Below are 23,145 nucleotides of genomic sequence, written 5' to 3' on the forward strand. Positions count from 1 at the left end.
TCTCTGTTGCCATAGAGAAAATAATGAAAGAAAACCTCAGGAGAAGTATTATTTACACAGATTCCCTAAGTGTAGTCACAGCCCTTCACACAAGAAATGCAGTTATACCAATACTTGGAAACATCATACACAGCATAGCAACACTTACAGATGAAGGACGAAGCATAAAAATTTGCTGGGTACCCAGTCATGTAGGAATCCGAGGTAATGAAAAAGCAGATATGTGCGCTGCCAAAGCTCGAGACAAGAAAATAAAACAAGTGCAGATACCATCTCAAGACTGCATGAAATTGGTACAGAGTAGACTGATACAAAAATGGCAGTCCACTTGGAACACTGAAACAAATAACAAGCTACACCTCATAAAGCCTGTAATAGAAGAGTGGAAATCGAGCACCCATCTTGAACGTTCCAAAGAAGTGGCTCTATGCCGTCTTCGCATAGGACACACACATTTAACACAGTTTCATTTTAACTAAACAGGATAAGCCCCTGTGTGATTCATGCGGACACGAGCTAACAGTCATCCACATTTTAATCTCATGCAGACAACTTGAACAACTGAGGAAAAAACATTTTACACAGTTTTACAAACAACACATTCCTCTTCATCCAGCTTTGCTTTTAGGTGAAAATGCGCTTGTTGATTTGCCCTGTGTTTTCAGGTTTTTAATAGAAGCAAACGTCCTAAACAGAATGTAAGATTAAATTACATAAATACAACACTCTTAACCATGAAATTGGCGCATGATAGCCTAAGTTGCTTATGCGCCACTAAACCCAACACAACACAACACAACACACTCGTTGAGTGTACTGATGGCTTTAAATCACAGAAATGCTGCCATGCCTCTAATCGGTGACATAATACATAATGTAAAAATGATCACAACACAAGGACATAACATAGTGTTCTGTTGGGTCCCTAGTCATGTAGGCATTGACGGCAATGAAAGAGCAGACAAATGTGCTGCACTTGCCCACAACAAATTGATTCAGAAAGTAAACATACCACATAGTGATTGCTTGAAATTAATAAAACATAAACTGATGAATAAATGGCAGTTCAGATCTAGCATCTGTTCTCAGTTTCCTAGAAGAAGGAAACTTTTTAAACAAACTATAGATTTAACATAGATCTCCTCTTTTGCAACCAAAACATACATTAACCTTGCTCTTGGCGCATGACAGCCTTAGTTGCTTATGCGCCATAAAACCCAACACAACACACAGTTCAGTTCAGTTCAGTTCAGGCGTTCAGTCGTGTCCGACTCTTCGTGACCCTATGGACCATGTCACGCCACGCTTTCCGGTCTCTCACTATCTTCTTAACATCACATAGCTTCATCTGCAATGCCTCGAGAATGCCATCTAACCATCGCGTTCGCTGCCTACCCCTTCTCCGGCGACCCTCAACCTTTCCCAACATCAAATCTTTCTCCAGCGACTCCTCTCTTCTCATCAGATGACCAAAGTAGCTGAGCTTTAACTTTAGAATTTGACCCTCCAATGAGCAGTCAGGGTTTATGGTCGACAATATCGACTGATTTGATCTTCTGGCAGTCCAAGGAACTCTTAAGAGTCTTCGCCAGCACCACAATTCAAACGCGTCAATTCTTCGGCGGTCAGCCTTTTTCACAGTCCAACTCTCGCATCCATACATCACAACTGGAAAGACCATAGCACGGGTTATACGGATCTTGGTTGGCAGACTAATGTCTCTGCTCTTTACTAGGCGGTCAAGGCTAACCATTGCTCTCTTTCCCAGAAGCAGGCGTCTCCTAATTTCATGGCTGCAGTCTCCTTCCGAGGTAATCTTGGCGCCCAAGAACAGAAAATCTGTCACAGCTTCCACTTCTTGTCCATTGATGCTCCAGGACTTGATAGGGCAAGAAGCCATGATCTTCGTCTTTTTAATGTTCAGTTTAAGCCCAAACTTCTCACTCTCTTCTTGTACGCGCATCAGAAGTCTCTTGAGTTCCACTTCACTTTCTGCCATTAAAGTGGTATCATCCGCATATCTAAGGTTGTTGATACGTTTTCCAGCAATCTTCACTCCAGCTGAAGACTCGTCCAGACCGGCCTTCCTCATGATGCACTCTGCATATAGGTTAAATAGGCAGGGCGATAGTATGCAGCCTTGCCTCACCCCTTTCTCAATCGGAAACCAATCAGTAAGACCATGCCCAGTTCTGACTGTGGCCTCTTGCCCTTCATACAGGTTCCTGAGGAGACAGATGAGGTGAATTGGAACTCCCATCTCTCGGAGAGCTTGCCACAATCTGCTGTGATCTACGCAGTCAAACGCTTTCGCATAATCAATAAAGCAGAAGTAAATGGGTTTCTGGAACTCTCTTGCTTTTTCCATGATCCAGCGAAGGTTGGCAATTTGGTCTCTAGTTCCTCTGCCCTTGCGAAACCCAGCTTGCACGTCCGGAAGCTCCCGATCCACATACTGCTGCAGCCTACCTTGCAGGATTTTTAACATCACCTTGCTAGCATGCGAAATAAGCGCGATCGTGCGGTAGTTGGAACAATCTTTGGCACTGCCTTTCTTTGGAATGGGGATGTAAACTGACCTCCTCCAATCCTGTGGCCACTGCAGGGTTGTCCAAATCTTTTGACATAATGTATGCAGTGTGTTAACAGCGTCGTGGTTGAGGTTTTGAAGCAACTCAGCTGGAATACCATCAATTCCGCTTGCTTTGTTCTTAGCAAGGCTGGCTAAGGCCCATTCAACTTCACTCTTCAGGATGCCCGGCTCGAGATCAGTAATCACAACCGTCCTATGTTGGGATTGCACATCCGGGTCCTTCTTGTACAGTTCTTCTGTGTATTCCTGCCACCTCTTCTTTATCTCTGAGGCTTCAGTGAGGTCCTTGCCTCGTTTGTCCTTTATCACGCCCAGCTTAGCACAGAAGCTTCCTTTGATATCTTTGATTGTCTTATACAGAGCTCTTGTGTTTCTTAATTGGCTGTTGTCCTCAACTGCTTGACACTGTATGTTCAGGAAGGCATTCTTATCTCTCCTTGCTATTTTCTGAAAATCCGCATTGAGAACCTTGTATCTTTCTCTTTCCCCCATACCTTTTGCCATCCTCCTTTCCTCAGCTATTTGCAAAGCCTCTTCAGATAACCAGTTTGCTTTTTTGCATTTCTTTTGCTTTGGAACTACCTTAGTAGCAACTTCTTGTATTATATCACGAACATCAGTCCACATCTCTTCGGGCTCTTTGTCTTCTAGATCTAATTCTTGAAATCGATTCCTCACTTCCACAGCATATTCTAATGGAATCTGATCCAGATCATACCTGAAAGGCCTTCTAGTTTTCTGCGTTTTCCTCAATCGAAGCTTAATTTTGGCAACAAGAAGCTGATGATCGGTGCCACAATCGGCCCCAGGCCTTGTTTTTACTGCTTGTATAGCGCTTCTCCATCTCTGCCGGCAAATAATATAATCGATCTGATTCCTGTACAGACCGTCCGGTGAAATCCATGTGTACAGGCGCCTCTTGTGCTGTTGAAAATGAGTATTCGCTATGGTCAGGTTGTTTTCTTGACAGAACTCTACTAGCCTCTGCCCAGCTTCATTTGGCTCACCAAGACCGAACTTGCCTGTAATTCCGGATATTTCTTCACTCCCGACCTTAGCATTCCAGTCTCCTATGAGAAAAACGACGTCTGATGATGGGGCGCGGTCTAAAAGGCATTGTAGGTCCGCATAAAATCTCTCAACGTCAGCTTCTTCAGCAGCAGTGGTCGGTGCATAGACTTGGATAACTGTTATGTTGAAAGGGTGACCTTGGATCCGAAGTGAAATCATTCGGTCGTTTTTGGGGTTGTACCCTAGCACTGCTTTGCCCATTCTTCTGTTTACTATGAGAGCGACCCCATTCCTTCTCTTGGATTCGTGCCCACAATAAAAGACATAATGGTCGCCGGAGTTAAATTCTCCCATTCCGGTCCACTTGAGCTCGCTGATACCCAAGATATCAATGTTCAATCTAACACAACACACACACAACACTTTTTCCATCTTTGTGGTTGTAGAATCCCAGCTCTGGTTTTCCCTCCATTGGTAGCTGCAATGCACCTCATGGAGCCGAAGCAGCTTCTTGCCAAACGCGGTGGGGCTACGGCCCCTCTGCTTCGGACTCGGTGAAACACAGCCCTAGTAGCGGCCACACCTACTCCTGTTACTTTCGCGCTGGCAGCGGAAATCTGTTTTTAGCCTTAACGGCGTGCTCTAGTATATACTTCCGACCTTCGCAGCTGCGAACTTACCTGTCTTCCGGCTGGTGTTACAGTACCTCGACGGCGCTTATGGTAATAATAATAATAATAATAATGATTGGTTCACTGGAAGGGAAAGGCGCAGTATCTGTCACACTTGTGTCTGTGGACACCTGAACCGCGCCGTAAGGGAGGGGAGGAAGGTGGGAGTGAAAGTGGAATGGGAGAAAGAGGAGCCGTAGTGGAGGGCTGCGGAGTAATTTCGACCACCTGGGGATCTTTAACGTGCGCTGACATCGCAAAGCACACGGACGCCTTTTCGTTTCGCCTCCACCGAAACGCAGCCGCCGAGGTCTGGTTCGAACCCGGGTAATCCGGACAGTAAGGAAAATAAGGAAAATAAAACCGCAGCAGACACAGGACGGAGGCTAGAGACAACACCGGGTGGTTGTTGTCTCTAGCCTCCGTCCTGTGTCTGCTGCGGTTTTATTTTCCTTATGTCTAACCAACTGGCCTACACATCTACCCAGACAGTAGTCGGGCGTATTACCACTGCACCACCCCGGCGGCGCATATAGCCTTCCCTGTCTTCCGGCTGGCGTTGGCAATTTTTTTTTACTTTTTTTTTTATTTTGCTTCGGTTCCGGCTGGGGTTACATAACCTCGACGGCCAAATTTTTTTACGGCCATTTTTTTTATTGCGATAGCGATACTACTTTCACTTTCAAGCCTTTGCGGTGCGACGGCGGTGCACACGAAATGACCTTTCGCATGACCTCTGTGTGACGTCACACCTCAAAGCTGGGCGACCAACTCGCGCCGTCCGTGAGAGACGGCAGTGCGCATGAACGGCGGCCTAGCTCCCGCTCTCTCCGCCAGGGGCGCCACAGGTGTTGTGACGTTATACAGCCATATAAAGCGGCGACCGACTCGCGCCGTTCGTGAGAGGGGATAGTGCCCTCCCCTGATGGGGCTGGTACAGGTGGGTCACCGCCGCTTGCGGCGGGGGCTCGCCTGGCACCGAATTTTTCATTCGACATAGCCGCAGCGAAAAAACACAATCACAGAAGGAAGACACGTACACAAGGACCACAAGGTCTTCCTTCTGTGATTGTGTTTTTTCGCTGCGGCTATGTCGAATGTAAGCTACCAACTCGCCCAAAAGCTTGTTTTACTGAACCGAATTTTTATCTGTTCAGGCCGTCATTGCACACGCCACCGCTGGTGGTGGACGACGGCTGTTGTTGCGGCGCGCGTCTTTCGTTCCCTCTTCCTTTTCTTTCATCTCTATATTCTCTTCTATCTGCACGAGGCAGCGGAGGTGGCTCAGCTACAGAGCCAGCAGCAGGCCCGTGCATTTTCTGTTCCTTCTTACAGCCACAACAACAACGTTCGAGAGACGGCGGTGCGCATGACTACGATGCCGCCTACTGCTAAGGATGCTTTCGCAACCTACCGGGCTTAACCAAGCTAAGCCTCTGCCAACTTTTTTAACGCGACAGCGTTAAGGAGCTCGTGTCGCAGAAAAGCCGGTGTCGTCGGCGTCGGCGGCGTTGGCCGTGAGCGATAAATCCCGGCATGCAATTCATAAATAAAAAGCAACTTCCAAGACGGGCTGGGTGGGAATCGAACCATGGTCTCCGGAGTGTGAGACGGAGACGCTACCACTCAGCCACGAGTTCGATGCTTGAAAGCGATACAAAAGCGCTTCTAGTGAATGCGGTGTTGCCTTAGAAACGTGCCGTAGAACGTTATACTGCGGCGTATATCGGTAATTATGAGCATGTTACTTACAGAAGTCGCAGTTAGACGAGTAGCGAAGTACGTTTCCGCTACATTTCTTCTGCGCTCTGCGCACATGCAGAGCCATCTTGCGGCGTACACAGAAGAACCCCTCCTCGCAATGTGCGGCGCTGCCCCGACACGTGGCGCGCCACTCGCCCCTGACGTTTCGCCGTGCACCCTCACGGGTTGTAGAATCAAGCGTCTTTCCTTTCTTTAGATCACTATCTTCGCTCACCCGCCTCTCCCCTTCGGGCCGCGTGGGTACCGGTGCGAGGATGCCCCAAAACCCTTGCGTTTAATAAGTTTTCTCGCTCTGTCCCCTTCCAACATCCAGCGTGGTTCCACTCTTGAAGGCGAAGTTTAAGCGTCCTCCAAATTTTTTATTTTGCTTCGGTTGCGGCTTGCGTTACATAACCTCGACGACGCTTATGGTAGCCTTACCTAGTCTTCCGGCTGGCGTTGCATAACCTCGACGGCGCTTGTGGTAGCCTTACCTGTCTTTCGGTTGTCGTTACATAACCTCGACGGCGCTTATGGCGGCTGCGACGCTAATGGTAGCCTTAGCAGCGTGCTCTTCCGAACTCCGCCCCCGCAGGGGGCATCTGCTGAAGCAGATGTTTGCGTGTTGTGTGCGACACCACGGACCCCGAGCACCCACGCTTAGCCATGCGTGGCATCGCCGTGTCTGGGGAAAAGGGGATCCTGGTGGTTGAGCCGATGTTGAGTGTCTGGACCTTTAAGGCCCCTCGGCAGAGGCAAGACACCACTTTGGCCCACGCTTCCCTTAGACGGCACCTCCGGGCTGACCCACCCGGGGGTGGATCAGCCCCTCTCCTCTTTTCCCGTTTTTTCCTTCTTCCAGGCGGCTAGGGTTAACCTTGTGTGGCTAACCACCCTGCGTTACGCCATATTTGGTTATAGTCGGGGTGTACGGCTGGCGTGAGCAAGGCCTTACAAGCTCTTATTCCGTCCCCTTGTTGGCATCCGTGGTGGGTGGCCGCCACCCTGGCCGAACAGACAATATTTTTTTATGGCTTCTTCTTTACCGTCAAGTGATCGCTCCCAAAAATGGGGGTGCACCGATGAAACAGCAAAGTTTTTCCCAAAAAGAATGCCACCAACTTTCCACGTTTCCATGTTATCCATAGTGAAGACACCGAAAAATCAGCTAGACTGATTTCACCATTTCTGGTTACCAAGAAACACCGAGGCAATTGGCCAAGGCTACAAAGTGAAAAAGCTACCGAATGGCGACCTTCTTTTGGAAGTTTTATGTAATCATCAGTTCGAGAAACTTTCCAAAGTGACATGTTTTTGAAACTGCCCAGTAACTATCGCCCAACACCGTTCATTGAACACAGTGCGTGGAGTCATTTCCGACTATTATCTAAGGTACTTGAGCGAAGAACAACTGCTCGGACTAAAAGACCAGAATGTCACTCACGTCTATAGAATCAAAATCAGGCGAGATAACAAAGACACCGACCAAGCACATAGTCCTTACCTTCGCATCGAGCACACTGCCCGAAGATGTAGAGGTGGGGTACACAAAGATAAAACTAAAACCATACATAACCAAACCCACGTCGCTGTTTTAATTGCCAAAAGTATGTCCATGGCTCGCAGACCTGCCGAAGATAAAACTAAAACCATACATAACCAAACCCACGTCGCTGTTTTAATTGCCAAAAGTATGTCCATGGCTCGCAGACCTGCCGAAGCCAACTCACCTGCGCAAAGTGTGCTTCACACGAGCATCCTGCACAAAAATGTCAAGTTGAAACACCTCGTTGCATGAACTGTGAGGGCAGCCATGTAGCTCACTCACGCACATGCCCGACCTGGAAACAAGAAAAGGATATTCTCACATTGAAAATCCCCCCGCAGGGGGCACCTGTTAAAGCAGGTGTTTGCGTGTACTGTGCGACACCACGGACCCCAGCACCCACGCTTAGCCGTGCGTGGCATCGCCGTGTCTGGGGAAAAGGGGATCCTGGTGGTTGAGCCGATGCCGAGTGTTTGGACCTTTATGGCCCCTCGGCGGAGGCAACACGCCACTTTGGCCCACGCTTCCCATAGACGGTACCCCCGGGCTGACCCACCCGGGGGAAATCGGCAGTCGCCTTTTCCTTTCCTCCACTTCATCTTTCACTTTCCTATCCCTTTTCTCAGCACTGTCCTGTCTCCTCCTCATTTCTTGTTTATCCTTTTTTCTTGGCGGCGAGGGTTAACCTTGTGTGGAGTAGCTACGCTGAGTTGCCCATATTTGGTTATAGCAGCGGTGTACTGCTGGCGTGGGCAGGACTTCTTGCAAGTTCCTGTCCCGTCCCCTCGTTGGGCTCCATGGTGGGTGGCAGGCACAACTACCGAAAACACAAACCCTTTCATGGATTCTTTCTCCCAAACAAATGATCGCCCTCCAAACAAAAGAGGGTGGACCGATGCTACAAGCCATTTCTTTGTGAAAACAAAAGAGATTTTCCCAAAGTTCCATGTCATACATAGCGAGGAGCTAGAAAAACCCGCTCGAAAAATCTCCCCTTTCATAGTGTCAAAGTGTCTCACTAAAGACCTCGGCACTGGATACAAAGTATCAAAACTTGCAAATGGTGACCTCTTGCTAGAAGTACAAACCAAGTGTCAGTCCTCCAATCTGAAAAACATTGTGTCGCTTGGGGACATCCCCGTCGTCATCACCCCCCACCGATCCTTGAACATTGTAAAAGGAGTAATATCTGAGATAGACTTCATTGCTCTCACTGAAGATGAAATGGCAGAAGGACTAGCAGACCAAAACGTCATCGCGGTTCACAGAATAAAAATCCGAAAGGATAACAAGGAGATCCCTACAAAACATCTGGTTCTGACTTTCAATAGCTGCACCCTCCCAGAGTCAATTGAAGTCGGATACATCAAAATAAACGTCCGACCGTACATCCCTAATCCGAGGAGATGCTTCAACTGCCAGAAATACGGCCATGGCTCGCAAAGTTGCCGTGGCCGCAGAACTTGTGCGAAATGTGCTGCGAACGACCACAATTCTGATAACTGCACCGCAGACCCACGCTGTGCAAACTGTGAGGGGGATCACCCCGCATACTCTCGATCCTGCCAAAAATGGAAAGAAGAAAAGCAGATCATAACACTAAAAACAACAAAGAACATCACATACAAAGAGGCACGTACCCAGTACAACAAAACCAAGAACACATTTCAGTTCACAGCGAAACCAAATCTCGCCGATGTGGTGCGACAGGGCGGGGCACCACAACGGCCTTCGGCACCTACCCAGACCTCAAACGAGGCTGAGGTAGTGCCATCCCCTGCCCCGGTGGAAGCAGCTCCCGCTCCTCCACCACCCCCAAAACAGGCTACGCGTCCCTCAGGGTCGGCGGGCCACAAGACCTCCGCCCACGAGGCAAGGTCTAAAAAGAAGGAACACGTGCCTCTGGCACGTTCGTCCAGCACCTCAGACGAGGTAATGGACATAGGCCAGGACAGCTCTTTGCCGTCTTCGTCACAGAGACGGCGGAGCTCCTTGGAACGAACAAAAACAGACAAGGCCCGAATCACGGGCCCTGGAAAAAACCTAACTTAATTTCCAAGCTTTCAACAAAATAAGATGGCATTCCTGGTACAGTGGAACTGTAGAGGACTTCTAAAGAATATTAATGATGTAGGGGTGTGTTTATTCGGTGAACCCAGGTGATTCCAGCCGCTCAGGGGAGACTCGCAGCGAAGCGTCAGGCGTGGCGAAAGAGCAAGGCAGCGAACAACTTCTTCGTCCTTGAGAGCGGCAGCACGCGACGCATGTCAGTGGTTATATCGATGAAGATTACCACACTACAATGACATAAAAGACATTCTAGATACAGTCTCGCCAGTTGCACTGTGCGTACAGGAAACAAATTTAGGTTGCACGCACTCGAATATACTGAAAAAATATCAAGTCTTCCGCCGAGATCGACAGCAAGCAAGCAGGCTTTCGGGTGGTGCGGCCATCGTATTGCAAAGTGGAGTTCCAGCTCAAGAACTGAAATTAAACACTCCCTTAGAAGCTGTAGCAGCCAGAATAATTGCCTTTAAAACTCTTACGGTGTGTTCTGTCTATATTCAACCAAATCTTAAAATAACACTCCATGATCTAGAAAACCTTTTTTGCCAGCTACCAGAGCCCTACCTAGTAGTAGGAGATTTTAATGCACACTCTCCTTTGTGGGGAAGTGAAAAAAGTGATACACGTGGACAGCTTATCGAGGATTTTATTCTTAGTTCAGACATTTGCTTATTGAACTCCTGTGTGCCCACGTACTGTTCACCAAGGACAGGAAAAATGAGTTATTTAGATTTGGCTTTTAGTTCACCTTCCCTTTTTAATGATTTTAAATGGGATGTTCTGAACAACCCGTATAGTAGCGACCACCTGCCAGCAATAATCAGCTTATCATCCTCACCATCACTCATGCCGACCAAACCGAAACGGTGGAAACTTCACTTAGCAGATTGGGAGCTTTTTAAAGTAGAGGCGAATCTAGGAGCAGTTTTTACAGATGCCCTTAGTGTCGACAGAATAAATGAGTTGTTCACGACTTGCATTATCACTGCCGCTCACCTCGCCATTCCACAGTCCTTAGGTGTGGTGCGACAAAAACACAAGACGTGGTGGTCTCGGGAATGTAAGGAGGCCAAAAAGCGACAAAATAAAGCATGGGGTGTTTTCCGAAGGTACCCTACACACGAAAATCTTACAGCTTTTAAAAAGGCCAAAGCTAAAGCTCGATACATCCGTCGCAACTCTGAAAAAGAATCCTGGCAGAAGTATGTCACGTCAATAAATAGCTCAATGACGTCTAAAAAAAATGTGGGAACAAGTTCGTAAACTCAGTGGAAACTTTTCCCCGTTTACAATTCCCATCCTCACAGCCCCTGGTGTTCAGACTAGCATAGAAGAACAGGCCAATATACTAGGCGAACATTTCACACACGTTTCAAGTTCGTCACACTACACAGAAACATTCCTAAAATACAAAAACATAGCTGAGAAACAAAAACTCCCAACAAGTGGTGGCAGAAATGAATCATATAATAGTTTTATTACACTCCAAGAAGTAAAGAACGTCCTTGCTGCTGGAAAACAGACTGCGCCTGGTCTTGACGAAATTCATTATGAAATGCTGGCTCATTTATCCGAATCCTCTGTAGAGGCACTTGTGAAATTCTTTAACAAAATTTGGACTCTGGGTAAACTCCCGGAGGCTTGGAAACAAGCCGTTATTCCGTTTCTGAAACCAGGAAAGCCGCCGACCTCAGCGGGCAGTTACAGACCCATAGCTCTGACCAGCTGTTTAGCAAAATGTTTTGAAAGTGTTTTAAACATCCGACTAACTTTCATCTTAGAATCTCATAAACTTCTTAATGTTCATCAGTGTGGTTTTAAAAAAGGGTGTGCAACGACCGACCACTTAGTGCGTCTTGAAAATACTGTCAGGGAAGCGTTCATACATAAACAAAATTGCCTGGCCGTTTTCTTTGACATGGAAAAGGCATACGATACGACTTGGAGGTTCGGGATCCTACGCGATATAGCAGATTTGGGCATCCGAGGCCGGATGCTAAATGTTCTGAAAGACTTTCTATCAGGTCGTTCATTTCAAGTACGTCTCGGTACCACCTTCTCGAGGAACTTTATTCAAGAGAATGGGGTACCCCAGGGGTGCATTTTAAGTACAACTTTGTTTATTGTAAAAATGAATTCTATTAGCAAGGTAATCCCAAAATCCATTATGTTCTCGCTGTATGTCGACGACCTTCAAATAGCCTGCACATCGTCAAACATACTAATTTGTGAAAGACAAGTACAATTAACACTAAATAAACTAGACTCATGGGCTTTTAAAAATGGGTTCAAATTTTCCCCACAGAAAACCGTGACAGTAATGTTCTCGCTGCCCCGCAGGGGGCACCTGTTAAAGCAGGTGTTTGTGTGTTTTGTGCGACACCACGGACCCCGAGCACCCACGCTTAGCCGTGCGTGGCATCGCCGTGTCTGGGGAAAAGGGGATCCTGGTGGTTGAGCCGATGCCGAGTGTTTGGACCTTTAAGGCCCCTCGGCGGAGGCAACACACCACTTTGGCCCACGCTTCCCACAGACGGCACCTCCGGGCTGACCCACCCGGGGGAAATCGGCAGTCGCCTTTTCCTGTCCTCCACTTCATCTTTCACTTTCCTATCTCTTTTCTCAGCACTGTCCTGTCTCCTCCTCATTTCTTGTTTTTCCTTTTTTCTTGGCGGCGAGGGTTAACCTTGTGTGGAGTAGCTACCCTGAGTTGCCCATATTTGGTTATAGTGGCGGTGTACTGCTGGCGTGGGCAGGACTTCTTTCAAGTTCCTGTCCCGTCCCCTCGTTGGGCTCCATGGTGGGTGGCAGGCACAACTACCGAAAACACAAACCCTTTCATGGATTCTTTCTCCCAAACAAATGATCGCCCTCCAAGCAAACGAGGGCGGACCGATGCTACAAGCCATTTCTTTGTGAAAACAAAAGAGACTTTCCCAAAGTTCCATGTCATACATAGCGAAGAGCTAGAAAAACCCGCTCGAAAAATATCCCCTTTCATAGTGTCAAAGTGTCTCACTAAAGACCTGGGCCCTGGATACAAAGTATCAAAACTTGCAAATGGTGACCTCTTGCTAGAAGTACAAACTAAGTGCCAGTCCTCCAACCTGAAAAACATTGTGTCGCTTGGGGACATCCCCGTCGTCATCACTCCCCACCGATCCTTGAACATTGTAAAAGGAGTAATATCTGAGATAGACTTCATTGCTCTCACTGAAGATGAAATGGCAGAAGGACTAGCAGACCAAAACGTCATAGCGGTTCACAGAATAAAAATCCGAAAGGATAACAAGGAGATCCCTACAAAACATCTGGTTCTGACTTTCAATAGCTGCACCCTCCCAGAGTCAATTGAAGTTGGATACATCAAAATAAACGTCCGACCGTACATCCCAAATCCGAGGAGATGCTTCAACTGCCAGAAATACGGCCATGGTTCGCAAAGTTGCCGTGGCCGCAGAACTTGTGCGAAATGTGCTGCGAACGACCACAACTCTGATAACTGCACCGCAGACCCACGCTGTGCAAACTGTGAGGGGGATCACCCCGCATACTCTCGATCCTGCCAAAAATGGAAAGAAGAAAAGCAGATCATAACACTAAAAACAACAAAGAACATCACATACAAAGAGGCACGTACCCAGTACAACAAAACCAAGAACACTTTTCAGTTCACAGCGAAACCAAATCTCGCCGATGTGGTGCGACAGGGCGGGGCACCACAACGGCCTTCGGCACCTATCCAGACCTCAAACGAGGCTGAGGTAGTGCCATCCCCTGCCCTGGTGGAAGCAGCTCCCGCTCCTCCACCACCCCCAAAACAGGCTACGCGTCCCTCAGGGTCGGCGGGCCACAAGACCTCTGCCCACGAGGCAAGGTCTAAAAATAAGGAACACGTGCCTCTGGCACGTTCGTCCAGCACCTCAGACGAGGTAATGGACATAGGCCAGGACAGCTCTTTGCCGTCTTCGTCACAGAGACGGCGGAGCTCCTTGGAACGAACAAAAACAGACAAGGCCCGAATCACGGGCCCTGGAAAAAACTTAACTTAATCTCCAAGCTTTCAACAAAAAAAGATGGCATTCCTGGTACAGTGGAACTGTAGAGGACTTCTAAAGAATATTAATGACATAAAAGACATTCTAGATACAGTCTTGCCAGTTGCACTGTGCGTACAGGAAACAAATTTAGGTTGCATGCACTCGAATATACTGAAAAAATATCAAGTCTTCCGTCGAGATCGAGAGCAAGCAAGCAGGCTTTCGGGTGGTGCGGCCATCATATTGCAAAGTGGAGTTCCAGCTCAAGAACTGAAATTAAACACTCCCTTAGAAGCTGTAGCAGCCAGAATAATTGCCTTTAAAACTCTTACGGTGTGTTCTGTCTATATTCAACCAAATCTTAAAATAACACTCCATGATCTAGAAAACCTTTTTTGCCAGCTACCAGAGCCCTACCTAGTAGTAGGAGATTTTAATGCACACTCTCCTTTGTGGGGAAGTGAAAAAAGTGATACACGTGGACAGCTTATCGAGGATTTTATTCTTAGTTCAGACATTTGCTTATTGAACTCCTGTGAGCCCACGTACTGTTCACCAAGGACAGGAAAAATGAGTTTTTTAGATTTGGCTTTTAGTTCACCTTCCCTTTTTAATGATTTTAAATGGGATGTTCTGAAGAACCCGTATAGTAGCGACCACCTGCCAGCAATAATCAGCTTATCATCCTCACCATCACTCATGCCGACCAAACCGAAACGGTGGAAACTTCACTTAGCAGATTGGGAGCTTTTTAAAGTAGAGGCGAATCTAGGAGCAGTTTCTACAGATGCCCTTAGTGTCGACAGAATAAATGAGTTGTTCACGACTTGCATTATCACTGCCGCTCACCTCGCCATTCCACAGTCCTTAGGTGTGGTGCGACAAAAACACAAGACGTGGTGGTCTCGGGAATGTAAGGAGGCCAAAAAGCGACAAAATAAAGCATGGGGTGTTTTCCGAAGGTACCCTACACACGAAAATCTTACAGCTTTTAAAAAGGCCAAAGCTAAAGCTCGATACATCCGTCGCAACTCTGAAAAAGAATCCTGGCAGAAGTATGTCACGTCAATAAATAGCTCAATGACGTCTAAAAAAATGTGGGAACAAGTTCGTAAACTCAGTGGAAACTTTTCCCCGTTTACAATTCCCATCCTCACAGCCCCTGGTGTTCAGACTAGCATAGAAGAACAGGCCAATATACTAGGCGAACATTTCGCACACGTTTCAAGTTCGTCACACTACACAGAAACATTCCTAAAATACAAAAACATAGCTGAGAAACAAAAACTCACAACAAGTGGTGGCAGAAATGAATCATATAATAGTTTTATTACACTCGAAGAAGTAAAGAACGTCCTTGCTGCTGGAAAACAGACTGCGCCTGGTCCTGACGAAATTCATTACGAAATGCTGGCTCATTTATCCGAGTCCTCTGTAGAGGCACTTGTGAAATTCTTTAACAAAATTTGGACTCTGGGTAAACTCCCGGAGGATTGGAAACAAGCCGTTATTGTTCCGTTTCTGAAACCAGGAAAGCCGCCGACCTCAGCGGGCAGTTACAGACCCATAGCTCTGACCAGCTGTTTAGCAAAATGTTTTGAAAGTGTTTTAAACATCCGACTAACTTTCATTTTAGAATCTCATAAACTTCTTAATGTTCATCAGTGTGGTTTTAAAAAAGGGTGTGCAACGACCGACCACTTAGTGCGTCTTGAAAATACTGTCAGGGAAGCGTTCATACATAAACAAAATTGCCTCGCCGTTTTCTTTGACATGGAAAAGGCATACGATACGACTTGGAGGTTCGGGATCCTACGCGATATAGCAGATTTGGGCATCCGAGGCCGGATGCTAAATGTTCTGAAGGACTTTCTATCAGGTCGTTCATTTCAAGTACGTCTCGGTACCACCTTCTCGAGGAACTTTATTCAAGAGAATGGGGTACCTCAGGGGTGCATTTTAAGTACAACTTTGTTTATTGTAAAAATGAATTCTATCAGCAAGGTAATCCCAAAATCCATTATGTTCTCGCTGTATGTCGACGACCTTCAAATAGCCTGCACATCATCAAACATATCAATTTGTGAAAGACAAGTACAATTAACACTAAATAAACTAGACTCATGGGCTTTTAAAAATGGGTTCAAATTTTCCCCACAGAAAACCGTGGCAGTAATGTTCTCGCTGAAACGAGGTATACAGATCAATCCCAAGTTACACTTAAATGGGATTGAGTTGCCAGTAAAGAGCGAACATAAATTTTTGGGTGTAACGTTCGACAGAAAACTAACATTCCTGCCTCACATAAACATCCTAAAGAGGAAAGCCATAAAATCTCTAAACATACTGAAGGTTCTCTCTCGGAAACACTGGGGGTCTGATAGGGCGTGTCTTCTACATATATATCGATCTGTTGTGCGGTCTAGCTTGGACTACGGGTCCATAGTCTACGGGTCAGCTAGACCATCATACCTAAGGAAATTGGACCCGGTACATAACTTAGGTTTACGCCTTTCTTGTGGCGCTTACAGAACATCCCCTGTTGATAGTCTATATGCAGAGACGAACGAGCCTCCGCTGAAAGATAGAAGGGCTTCACTTACATGTGCTTATGTCCTTAGAATAAGGTCACAGAAAAAACACCTCTGCTATCCAATAGTCTCAACATGCCGCTCACGAGTAATTTTCACAAATAAACCACAAGCGACGAGGCCACTGATAATGCGTTTCGAAAACATTTGCAGTGAGTTAGAAATTCTGGACACCTTGCCCGACACTGCACCAAAAAACAGCCCCCTACCCCCATGGTACAAACTTCCAAATGTCTGCGATCTCACTCTAACACACTTCAACAAAAGCCAAACTCCTAAAGAGCATATAATACAAGAATTTCGCACAATAAAAGAAAAGTACAGTAATTATACAGAGTTTTATACAGATGGATCAAAAACTTCTACTTATGTTGGCTGTGCCGTAGTTGAAGAGAACTGGGAACAAATAATTAGGCTTCCTCAGTGCGCATCAATCTTTACAGCTGAATCCTATGCTATCCTGACAGCTGTAGAAAAAATAGTGAATGAAGGCATTGGGAACGGTGTCATCTACACCGATTCGTTGAGTGTACTGATGGCTTTAAATCACAGAAATGCTGCCATGCCTCTAATCGGTGACATAATACATAATGTAAAAATGATCACGACACAAGGACATAACATAGTGTTCTGTTGGGTCCCTAGTCACGTAGGCATTGACGGCAATGAAAGAGCAGACAAATGTGCTGCACTTGCCCACAACAAATTGATTCAGAAAGTAAACATACCACATAGTGATTGCTTGAAATTAATAAAACATAAACAGATGAATAAATGGCAGTCCAGATGGAACAACCAAGAAAATAATAAGTTGCGTCTCATAAAGCCTGTACTAGGAGAATGGCAATCGAGCACACATCAACAACGTTTTATGGAAGTGATAGTATGCCGTCTTCGTATTGGACATACACATCTAACACATAACTTTCTGCTAATGAAACATAACAAACCGACCTGTGAAGAATGCGACGAGATACTCACTGTAAACCACATTCTAATTACATGCTCAAAACTTGAGGCACTACGGAGAAAACATTTTACTATATTTTACAATCATACCATCCCATTCCATCCCACCTTGCTTTTAGGAGAAAGAGCACTTGTAAACCTAGCATCTGTTCTCAGTTTCCTAGAAGAAGGAAGCTTTTTAAATAAACTATAGATTAAACATATCCATTTCCTCTTTTGCAACCAGAACATACATTAACCTCGCTCTTGGCGCATGATAGCCTTAGTTGCTTATGCGCCATAAAACCCAACACAACACAACACATAATGTTCTCGCTGAAACGAGGTATACAGATCAATCCCAAGCTACACTTAAATGGGATTGAGTTGCCAGTAAAGAGCGAACATAAATTTTTGGGTGTAACGTTCGACAGAAAACTAACATTCCTGCCTCACATAAACATCCTAAAGAGGAAAGCCATAAAATCTCTAAACATACTGAAGGTTCTCTCTCGGAAACACTGGGGGTCTGATAGGGCGTGTCTTCTACATATATATCGATCTGTTGTGCGGTCTAGCTTGGACTACGGGTCCATAGTCTACGGGTCAGCTAGACCATCATATCTAAGGAAATTGGACCCGGTACATAACTTAGGTTTACGCCTTTCTTGTGGTGCTTACAGAACATCCCCTGTTGATAGTCTGTATGCAGAGACGAATGAGCCTCCGCTGAAAGATAGAAGGGCTTCACTTACATGTGCTTATGTCCTTAGAATAAGGTCACAGAAAAAACACCTCTGCTATCCAATAGTCTCAACATGCCGCTCACGAGTAATTTTCACAAACAAACCACAAGCAACGAGGCCACTGATAATGCGTTTCGAAAACATTTGCAGTGAGCTAGAAATTCTGGACACCTTGCCCGACACTGCAACAAAAAACAGCCCCCTACCCCCATGGTACAAACTTCTAAATGTCTGTGATCTCACTCTAACACACTTCAACAAAAGCCAAACTTCTAAAGAGCATATAATACAAGAATTTCGCACAATAGAAGAAAAGTACAGTAATTATACAGAGTTTTATACAGATGGATCAAAAACTTCTACTTATGTTGGCTGTGCCGTAGTTGAAGAGAACTGGGAACAAATAATTAGGCTTCCTCAGTGCGCATCAATCTTTACAGCTGAATCCTATGCTATCCTGACAGCTGTAGAAAAAATAGTGAATGAAGGCATTGGGAACAGTGTCATCTACACCGATTCGTTGAGTGTACTGATGGCTTTAAATCACAGAAATGCTGCCATGCCTCTAATCGGTGACATAATACATAATGTAAAAATGATCACGACACAAGGACATAACGTAGTGTTCTGTTGGGTCCCTAGTCACGTAGGCATTGACGGCAATGAAAGAGCAGACAAATGTGCTGCACTTGCCCACAACAAATTGATTCAGAAAGTAAACATACCACATAGTGATTGCTTGAAATTAATAAAACATAAACAGATGAATAAATGGCAGTCCAGATGGAACAACCAAGAAAATAATAAGTTGCGTCTCATAAAGCCTGTACTAGGAGAATGGCAATCGAGCACACATCAACAACGTTTTATGGAAGTGATAGTATGCCGTCTTCGTATTGGACATACACATCTAACACATAACTTTCTGCTAATGAAACATAACAAACCGACCTGTGAAGAATGCGGCGAGATACTCACTGTAAACCACATTCTAATTACATGCTCAAAACTTGAGGCACTACGGAGAAAACATTTTACTATATTTTACAATCATACCATCCCATTCCATCCCACCTTGCTTTTAGGAGAAAGAGCACTTGTAAACCTAGCATCTGTTCTCAGTTTCCTAGAAGGAAGCTTTTTAAATAAACTATAGATTTAACATATCCATTTCCTCTTTTGCAACCAGAACATACATTAACCTCGCTCTTGGCGCATGATAGCCTTAGTTGCTTATGCGCCATAAAACCCAACACAACACACATTGAAAATCCAAGAAAACTTAACTTACAGGGAAGCGCGAAAGAAGCTTACCTCTTCTCAGAATCCTTCATACTCTGCTGTGACGCAACAGGAGGCAGCATCACAGCAGTCTTTGACACCCGCCCAGGCCACACATGGTGAGCCTCGGACAGGGCCGTCCGCCCCCAAGGTGGATGGAGGTAGTGCTGCTCCACCACCTTCAAAGCAGGCTGCGCGGACCGACAGGTCAGCCGGCCTCAAGGCCTCCCCTGCCATGGCAAGGCCTAACCCAAATACTTCGGTGCATTCTGCACAATTGTCCGGAACGTCCGAGGACGCAATGCACACGACAAATGATGATCGTCCTGGGCCGTCTACATCAAGGAGGCGGCTGAACTCACTGGAGCGAAACAGAAAAGAAAAAGCCCGAATCACCGGGCCAGAAAAAACTTAGTCTTTCTACTTTTCCTCATACAAAATGGCGTTTTTTAGTCCAGTGGAACATACAAACATACTAAAAAAATACAATGTTTTCCGCCGCGACCGAGAGCGGGTCAACCGGCTCTCTGGTGGCGTTGCCATCGTAGTAAACAATAATGTTGCAACTAAAGAACATAAACTTCACACTCAGTTTGAAGCGGTGGCAGCCACCATACTTTCATTCAAAACAGTGACTGTGTACTGCGTGTACATTGAACCACACACAACAATAACACACCATGATTTACAGTCTTCCTGAAATCTGTGACCTCACTCTCACACAGTTTCCAAAAACCAAAACCCCACAAGAGCACATTATTCAGGAATTCCTAAACTTGCAGGAAAAGTACAAAAACTTCACAGACTTTTATACCGATGGATCTAAAACTGCTGTGTACACTGGAAGTGCAGTTGTGCAAGGAGATTCTGTGGAAATCATAAGACTTCCACACTGTGTGTCTATTTTCACTGCTGAATCCTATGCCATTTCTGTTGCCGTAGAGAAAATATTAAAAGAGAATGTCATAAACAGCATTATATTTACAGACTCTCTAAGTGTTCTCACAGCTCTAAATTCCAGAAATGCAGCTGCTCCTTTACTTGGAAACATAATACACAATATAGCAACAGCCATAGCTCGAGGATACAACGTAAAATTCTGCTGGGTCCCGAGTCACGTGGGCATTAAAGGCAATGACAGAGCAGACACATGTGCTGCTGAAGCCCGCGACAAGCAAATAAAGAGCATAAGCATACCTTACAAAGACTGCACGAAACTTGTACATCTCAAATTAAAAGAAAAATGGCAGTCTGCCTGGGACAGTGAAGTGGGAAATAAACTACACTTGGTAAAGCCCATTTTGGGAGAATGGATGTCGTGCCGGCATAAGGAGCGTTTTATAGAAGTGATCCTATGCCGTCTCCGCATTGGACACACGCACCTGACACACAATTTTTTGTTGAAAAAAGAAGAGAAACCACGATGCGAAAAATGCGGAGAGGAACTAACTATTAACCACATTTTATTCACATGCGCAAGTCTTGAAAGGATAAGAAAAAAATTTTTTGCAAAATTTTACAAAGAATACATTCCTTTTCACCCTAAACTGATTTTAGATGATGATGGACTTGTTGATTTATCTTGTGTTTTTAGTTTCATAAGGGAAGCAAATGTTTTACACAAACTGTAGGAAAAAATGAAACATACGTCACTAAGAGAAACTGAAACCTTGTGCTAGGCACATCATGGTGTTGGCAGCTTAAGCGCCATTGGATCTAAAACAACCCTAGTTTTTAAAAGGAGATTTTTTAAACAAATGAGTTTTTAACACACTCATTTTCCCATTTCTTGCAAAACAAAACTTTCACCTTGCTCGTGGCGCATGATAGCCTTAGTTGCTTATGCGCCAAAAAACCCAACACAAGAACAACAACAACACCATGATTTAGAAGACCTTTTAAATCAACTACCGGAGCCGTACGTGTTAGTTGGAGATTTTAACGCGCATTCTCCCTTTTGGGGAAGCGAAAAAAGTGACGCACGAGGGCAGATTATTGAACATATTATTTTATCTAACAATGTCTGTTTATTAAACACGGGGAAACCAACCTATTGCTCTCCGAGCACGGGAAAGATGAGTGTTTTAGATCTATCTTTTTCTTTTCCCGTCGGGGTGGTGCAGTGGTAAGACGCCCGACTACTGTGCCGGAGTTCCCGGGATCGAATCCCGACCACGGCGGCTGCGTTTCGATGGAGGCGTAACGAAGTGGCGTCCGTGTGCTGTGCGATGTCAGCGCACGTTAAAGAACCCCAGGTGGTCGAAATTTCCGGAGTCCTCCTCCACTACGGCGTCTCTCATAGCCTGAGTTGCTTTGGGACGTTAAACCCCACAAACCAAACCAAACCAGATCTATCATTTTGTTAACCTTCTGTTTTTAACGATCTTAAATGGAAAGTTTTAGATAAACCATATGGGAGCGATCACCTACCAACCTTAATCAGCCTAACATCATCACCAAACATCATCCCAAGGAAACCACCGCGATGGAAGGTTGAATTAGCTGACTGGCTTCTTTTCCAATCTGAAGCTAGCCTAGAAAAAGTCTTTTCAGAAGAGCTCAGTGCAGATGAAATAAACGAAAGGTTTACAAACTGTATAATAAATGCAGCACGCTTGGCTATCCCACAATCCTCCGGAGTTGCGCGCGCTTGGTTCACTCGAGAATGTCGCGAGGCAGAACAAAGCCTGGGGAACTTTCCGCAGGTTCCCAACGCAAGAAAGCCTCATAAAATTTAAGAAAGCAAGCACGCTACATCCGGCTAAATGCCGAAAAAGAATCATGGAAAAAATATGTCTCATCCATAAACAGCTCAACTACATCAAAACAAATGTGGGAACAGGTTTCAAAACTAAATGGAAAATTTTCACCATTCACAATTCCTATCTTGACAGCGCCGGTATAACCAAACAACTGTGGTGGAACAGGCAAACATACTAGGAGAACACTTTGAAGCAGTGTCCAGTTGCTCTCACTATACACAGCCTTCCTTAAAATACAAAAACATAGCAGAAAAACACCGACTTCCGACCACCGGTGGCACAAATGAACCCCACAACAGCCAAATTACTCGATACGAAATAAACAGAGTACTGTCTTCTGGCAAAAATACAGCCCCAGGTCGCGACAGGATACACTATGAAATGCTGGCCCACCTTTCAGATTCTGTTGTAGAAGCACTTTCGAAATTCTTTAATAAAATATTCATGCTGGGGAAGATATCTGAGGCTTGGAAACGAGCTGTTATCATACCATTCCTCAAACCCGGAAAGCCGCCAACCTCCCCCAGCAGCTACAGGCCCATAGCACCGACAAGCTGCCTTGCCAAATCTTTTGAAAGTATATTGAACATCAGGTTAACCTTCATTCTAGAATCACGTAAACTTTTAGATATTCATCAGTGTGGGTTTAAAAAAGCATGCTCAACAACAGACCATCTTGTTAGGCTTGAAAATACCATACGAGAAGCATTTCATCATCATCATCATCATCATCATTTATTATTCCCTTAAAGATTCCTATCAGGGACATGAGAAACGGTGAGAAAGTGTCATACATTGGCATAAAAACAATGGAAAAGAATACAAAAATGCATAACATTGACAAATTTTAAAAAACAAACAAAAAAAACGTTAAAGAAAGAAGAAAAGTAAGGCAACCGATACAGTGTACACAAAATACAGATAACCATGTAGCAAAGCATAACAAAATAACGATATGTAGTAAAATCAACTATAGTAAACAAAAGTGGCAAAAAGATGAATTACAGAAAGTTAGACGTTGACACAACAGTGCACGCAAATCGGATTGCTAATAATGGACCGCGAGATGTATATGGCAGGTCGAAATGATCAGTAAGTAATTGCCTAAATTTGGAGGGATTAGACTCGGTAGCTACGCTTTCG

General features: G+C 45.3%; 1 long non-coding RNA gene across 1 annotated transcript in view; it reads right to left on the bottom strand.

Annotated features, from left to right (window-relative positions):
• Positions 1–23,145, bottom strand: part of LOC146170674 (uncharacterized) — an 85,142-nt gene that overhangs the window by 30,209 nt on the left and 31,788 nt on the right. The window contains exon 2 of the long non-coding RNA XR_014703144.1: positions 19,274–19,601. This is a non-coding gene — a long non-coding RNA (uncharacterized LOC146170674). The remainder of the gene's footprint in view (positions 1–19,273; positions 19,602–23,145) is intronic.

Source organism: Amblyomma maculatum, unplaced genomic scaffold, assembly GCF_055883805.1.
Source record: "Amblyomma maculatum isolate TAMU_Amacu unplaced genomic scaffold, ASM5588380v1 scaffold_81, whole genome shotgun sequence".
Taxonomy (NCBI): domain Eukaryota; kingdom Metazoa; phylum Arthropoda; class Arachnida; order Ixodida; family Ixodidae; genus Amblyomma; species Amblyomma maculatum.